Genomic DNA, 6,298 nt, shown 5'->3' on the forward strand with positions numbered 1-6,298 from the left:
GTTTATTTTGTAGTCTCTACTCTTAGACTCATCTAGATCTCATTTGATATTCTGAATGAGACATATTCCAAAATTTTGTGAGAGGAAATGTCTTGGGACGATGGTACAGACATGAAATTCCAGGAATGAAACCTTTTTGCCATTACCTTTCGACTGTTTGTGGCTAATCATAATTCAGCCAGACCACCCTACATTAGGCGTTGACTTACTACAACAAAAATTTACCATTGTAGAGTTAAATCCAATAAAGACTCTATATGTAGCATCACATCTACGAGCGTCAGTTTGCGCCCTACAAGCACTTGCGAGGGCGGGGTCCCCACGCACATGCAACGGATCCACATCCTCCTCCCCCTCGGCCGTGCTGCACGTTCGTGCGTGTGGCAGCGCTGATGTCATATTTATAAACACGCTGCGTAGTGCTGCCACCTCGATGCAACTATGGAAATAATCAGAAATTTTTCAAACTCGTTTTAACAGCGGCGCTGGAGATAGCGACTTAAAAAAAGAAAGAAAGAAAGCCACTAAAGGCCACTTATGGCAGACTAAAGTTTATGCCATAGACAAACTAGTCTGAAGATGATGAAGTCAAATGCTCAGAATATCGACGGATCTTGAATGAAAGCAACGCAACTGGACGCAATTCAACGTGCAACTCATGGTGTTATTATGAGGTAAAGAGCTGCTGTCACTTTCTTTTTTGCACACCCATGACAAAGTGTCAAGGTGATCTCTACCGGAAATCTCGTTAACTGCTAAAAACAAATGAGATAAGAGTAGAGTAATGAATGTGGAAATATGTTTGCGAACGTACCCATTCAAATCCCATATATGATGGTACACACAAACCACACACATGCACGCACACTAACGTACACGTGTGTGTGTGTGTGTGTGTGTGTGTGTTGTATTTAGGTATGCGGGAGGCGGTGGGCGTCGAGCACCTACACAAAGATCCAACGCATTTCACATCGGACGAACATTTACCCCACATCTTCAAGGCAACAACAGCCTGACATAAAATGTTTACGGAAATGTAATGTGTATACAAGAGAATTGGCCAAACCTCAAGGTTCATAATGAGTAGGGAAGATAACTTGGAATAAGAACGTTAACTGAAGAAAGTTGGGGTTGGTTGAGCAACTTCCCTTGATGGTGTAACCTGCATCTGGTGTGTGAGGTCTGTCTTTATTCTACTTAATTATTTCTGGCGATATCATGTCAGGTATAGCTATGGTGATATTGTATATCTACTACATCCGCGCAAGTACGCACGCATGTACATATCCTGCAAATTTTGTGGGAGTGAATGTAAAGTTCAATAATGTGAGATTTCAAGCCTGCTCCGTTGCGTCTAACTCATAATTCACAGAGAATGTTGAGACGGTAATAATGACTGCATCACCCATACTGACAACGAAATGGGTGGGGACATTCTTTGATTGTCAACTCAGCGTATTTAGCATGGCTGGTTTTATATTCATTTCTGATACCTTGAAACACAGCTGCAGTATACCTAGCACATGAATACCTTATGTTCATTTCTGGTAACTTGACATACAACTACCGTGATAGGTTGGTAATAAGTGGTAGATTGCAATGGATACCGTTATCCATCTGGAGATAAGAGTGTGCTTCGAATACGATAGAAATAAGGTTAAGAAAATATTAAGAAAAACAGGTAGCCAACGGTCTCTTACGGTTGGGGAGGAAGTTACCGACGAGGAAATATTCTCAATTATGTTCGGTTGTGCCACAGTATTTCGTGTACCGGCCAAATAGGCATTAATGTAACTCTTGATCATAATAATACTTCCTATCCGATAGTTTCGTTGTTATGGAGATGACTTTGATATTGTAACTCTGAGTCTGTCATATTAAATGTGTTTATGAAAGTAACGCAGTTATGTGAAGAAAATGTAGAGTAACACAACGAAATATGAGAACAAACAATCCTGTAAGTAACTTTTTCAGAGTCTCGGATAAGGTCTAACTTTGACCTTGAAATTAGTTCTCTGTGGGCGTGATCCAAATTAGGCTCTTCTTCCTCTCCCAAGGTGGACTTCCGCGATTGATGACGTCATTAGTTACTGGCTCCCTCGCACAGTCAGTTATGTTGTTGGCGCTCGCTTGAGCCAGCGACCAGAACCAGTTTCGCCTGCACCTATGCCTAAATCGAGCGAGCCTACCCAGAGAACATGCCGTATCCATTTTTGTCTCGAATCATTGGCACAGCTTTAGATAAAGTAATCATAACATCAGAGAATACCATTATCAAAACCATGGGATAGGACACCTAGACTCAAGTATTCTATCACAAAGGAGAAAAATGAAACCGAGTATGCTATCTTTGTTTCCATATACTCACGAAAGCGATTTTTTTTTTCAAAACTCTTTTATAGTACATGATGATCTAAATACCTGAAAGAGCGCAACACGTAGCTCACTCGTCCGAAACTACTTACGGGAGATGTTTTCTGCCATGAATAGCTATCATGCCCATCACCACACTGTGTTCTTACCTACCGTTCTACCAAATAGTCTGACACCCACGGTACTCTTCAGGGAATACTATCCCCTTTTTTTTCAATCTTCATATCCCCAGCTTAGCCTGCGTTTTCATGTTCCCCTTCGTGGGTTCACTGTTTAAGCCTATCAAGGCTACTTTTGAAATACCCAAACCTAAATGTAGATAAAAAGACTTCCAATTTTTTCCCAACATCCGGAATTTGAGGCGTATGTTCCAGCGGGTTCTACTGCCTGTCCCACAACTGATGGGAGTCTGATTATTTGTCTCAGTGGACAGTACTGATGTTGCCGGACTACGCCCGCTTGAGGAGACATCACGAGGAGGAAACTTTCAGCGAGACTGAATCATCGTCACTTGTCGAAAGAGGACACAGTCTCATCAAAGAACTTATTGCTTCAAAAAGAGAGTATTCCGACCCTGCTACCGAGTGTAGCGCAGAACTTTGAGTTGCATGAGACCCCGGGAAAAAAAAGGGTGATGGGTAACATTAAGATCCTTTCAGGAAGGGGTTCTAGGGTAATTATGATTTGATGAATAAATGGACAATAGCAAATTAGGGCGTCTGGGGAAATATTCAGGTTCTTTTTCTCTTTTTGCATTAGTCTGTAAATAAATGAAGACGCCCAGACAATTTACAACCATAACTGCAGAGTCAGACAATGAAGGTGTACAACAGGTGGAAGAGATATGTTTGGGTCGACTTTGTTTTGTATACACAATCAGGTTAAGCGTTATATACGAAGGTGATTTGTTTATAATGTTCTTTGCATTCCTGTATCTTTTCCAGGATGTAAGCAGCAGACTTCAGTGTGTCGAATGGTTGCTGAATTTTCTCTGATAATTTTATCATTGTTATACGAACGTTATCTCAGTAAGTGAATGATAGAGAATGGTCATCAAGTGGGACGTGGATAAGTATCAAATCTCATCTAATCATTGCTAATCTATAATATTTGCTGGGTGAGGGTAGCCAGTACAGTGATAGGCAAAGAAGCACTAACAAAAACATGCCTCTAATATTTATTGTATCAAGCACTTATAATAATTTAGTACCCTAAAGTGCTAGAACTCATTTTCCCATCAAAGAATGATGAGGTATGAGGAACATCCGTCGTCTCTCAAAACATAGATGTTACGCTCAGAAAATACAGAACCACTTATCTTTTACATGTTGGAGGCTCCAGTCACGACTGAAGTCCACAGCAAGGCCGGGCCTTCATTGAAACATAAACACGTTAATGAAAAGGACAGGAAAAAAAAAAGGAAAAGTATTTTCTAATTTTGTAGGAAATAAAGAACATGTCCCTTACAATATGCCAGGTCGTAGTTATTGGGAAAGACGTGAGAATGTATAAAATTCCAAAGCTTGGAGGTGTGGGGAAAGAGACAATTATCAGACGCCCCTCCCCTTAGTTTTCAACGACCACGAATTAATCATGTAGCCTGCCGAATATTACTTGGTCAAGCTTTTAGTCATAACTATTTCTTGCCTATATAAGAGGGTTACCGAGTATTGAAAGTTCCTGCTGTAACTATAATATGCAGCAGAATATCTATTAAACATCGAACGCAACCATCCCTCGACTTGACAGATTTCCATCGTGTTTGTTGATGTAGGTTGCTACAGTGTTACCAACACAGAAGCGATCAATCACGTCCTACATCGAGAAAAAACAATAATAGTAAGCAGTTACATTCATTATTGATAGTTTGAGGAACGGTAATCATAAGGTTAAGAAATATTGTAAAGAAAAGAATGAAAGGGAAAAAGTACACTGCGGTTCGCGTAAGAAAGAAAATAAAGGTACGTTTTCGCTCCGTAATGCACTCCATTGATCTTAACCCTAACATACAATCCTCCAAGGAAAGTGAGGTGGAAAACGAAATATTTGTTAAATTGTAGAAATCATTGTAAGAACTAAATGTGCAAATTATCTGAGTGATGGCAATCTAGTGTGACAAAATAGAAAAAAATATATAACTCCAACAGGCAGCCATGTTTAGCGAGGCAGGAGGAAGGCTGTCCTCCTGCCGGCTGATCCTGCAGGGTGTTCCCGGACGGCTCCTGTGGCCACACCTGTGCCATGACCGAGGCTCCTGGACCTAACACAGGCCCGTCACTGGTTGGCGACCCAACTGCCTCCTACTACCAGTCTCGGACGGAGATTCTTCACCCCCAACTGACCTGGCAGCCATCTCTACTGCCCTCACCTGGTTTCCGATCAACGCGACCCCCCTGCATGACCAGCCATCATCATCCACTGTGACACTGAGCTGCCCTCGGAACCTACATCAAGTACCAACCAACAACAACTGACCCTTCAATGAACTGGTATAACTCAGGTAGGACTCCCTAGAGCGGGGGTCATGGGGAATGAGAGCCGCCGACCATCTGGCCAAGTGTGGTTCACACAATTCAACACTGACCCAGACACGTTTCACAGACATACATACAAACGTGAATCAAATTTACATTAGTATGACAGGCAGCGAGGGAGGCGGGCCCACTGCCAGCTGACCGTGCTGGATGAGATGGCCGGGTCACCCCTGCCCTCTCGTGCCACACCCCTGCCTCGCCACACTCGACCAGTCAGGTGTGTGGCAGTCAGCAGGCCTTCCCTGGGCCGTACCACACACCTGTTCCGCATACCAAGCCATTTCCCTCAACTTGCCAACGGCCAGATTTGTAACCAGGAACTCCCCCACCTTCTGTGGTGCGCAGAGTCTAAGCATTCTGCTGGAGGTGACGCCGTCCACAGGATACGCTACTCACACTCACACCCTCCCCAGCCTCGCTGCGTGCCCACCTCGCTCAGTTTCTGTGAACTGCTGCCACACCTGAAGTTGACCTCCCTTTGCCTTTCAGGTGACCTGATGCATACACAAGTACAGTTTTACCTTCATACCTTAACAGATGTGATAGGTAAACCTTGCATCGTGACCTAATCTGAGGTCATGATATGACGAAGTTAAAGGTCAGAGGGTCAGCCGGTCAGTGCAGCGGCACCAGACCATAAGTCAGAGGGTTGGGTAGAACTCTCTTTGGTTCTCGTTTCTCCTCTAACCCCATCTTGGATGACTAACATTCCTTCACCCCCTTGATGCTCCTCTTACTAATCTTATGCCTCTCCCCTTAATAACTGTCCGAAAAGCACTTCTCTCTCAAGACACAATCATGGCTTATGGTCCTGATGGCATCCATCCCCGTGTACGGAAAGAGTATGCGACTCCGAACTTGTACCTGTGCTTGCTCGTCTGTTCCAATTATAGTTAAAACCCAGAACTTCTCCTTCAGTCTTGGAACCATGCATTGGTATATCCCATCCCTAAGTTGGATGACCGTTTTTATCCCACTAACTATCGTCCCGTAACTGTGACATCTACCATCTCCAGTCTGAATCCCTCCTCAATTTCCATATCCTCAGACATCTTAGACCTCACAGTCTTCTTTCTAATCACTCGTGTGGCTTCCCTAGGGCGAGATCCACTGGTGACATTCTTTCCTATCTTACTAATGTCTGGTCATCATCCCTGAAGGATTTTGAAGGGTCCTATATGTGGTTCCTCTTGATATATCCAAAGCTTCTGACAGGGTGAGGCATTGAGGTTTCGTTGTTATGCTCCTCTCTCTTGGCTCCCCTTCCTCACTTTGCTCCCTCATATCTAAGTTCCTCTCTGGCCGATCTATCTCAATAGTTGTTGATGGATCAGCCTCCCCTCTCTCTTCACCTACAGCGGTGTCCCTCAAGGTTCTGTCCTCTCTTACAC

This window comes from Panulirus ornatus, chromosome 6, assembly GCF_036320965.1.
Source record: "Panulirus ornatus isolate Po-2019 chromosome 6, ASM3632096v1, whole genome shotgun sequence".
Taxonomy (NCBI): Eukaryota; Metazoa; Arthropoda; class Malacostraca; order Decapoda; family Palinuridae; genus Panulirus; species Panulirus ornatus.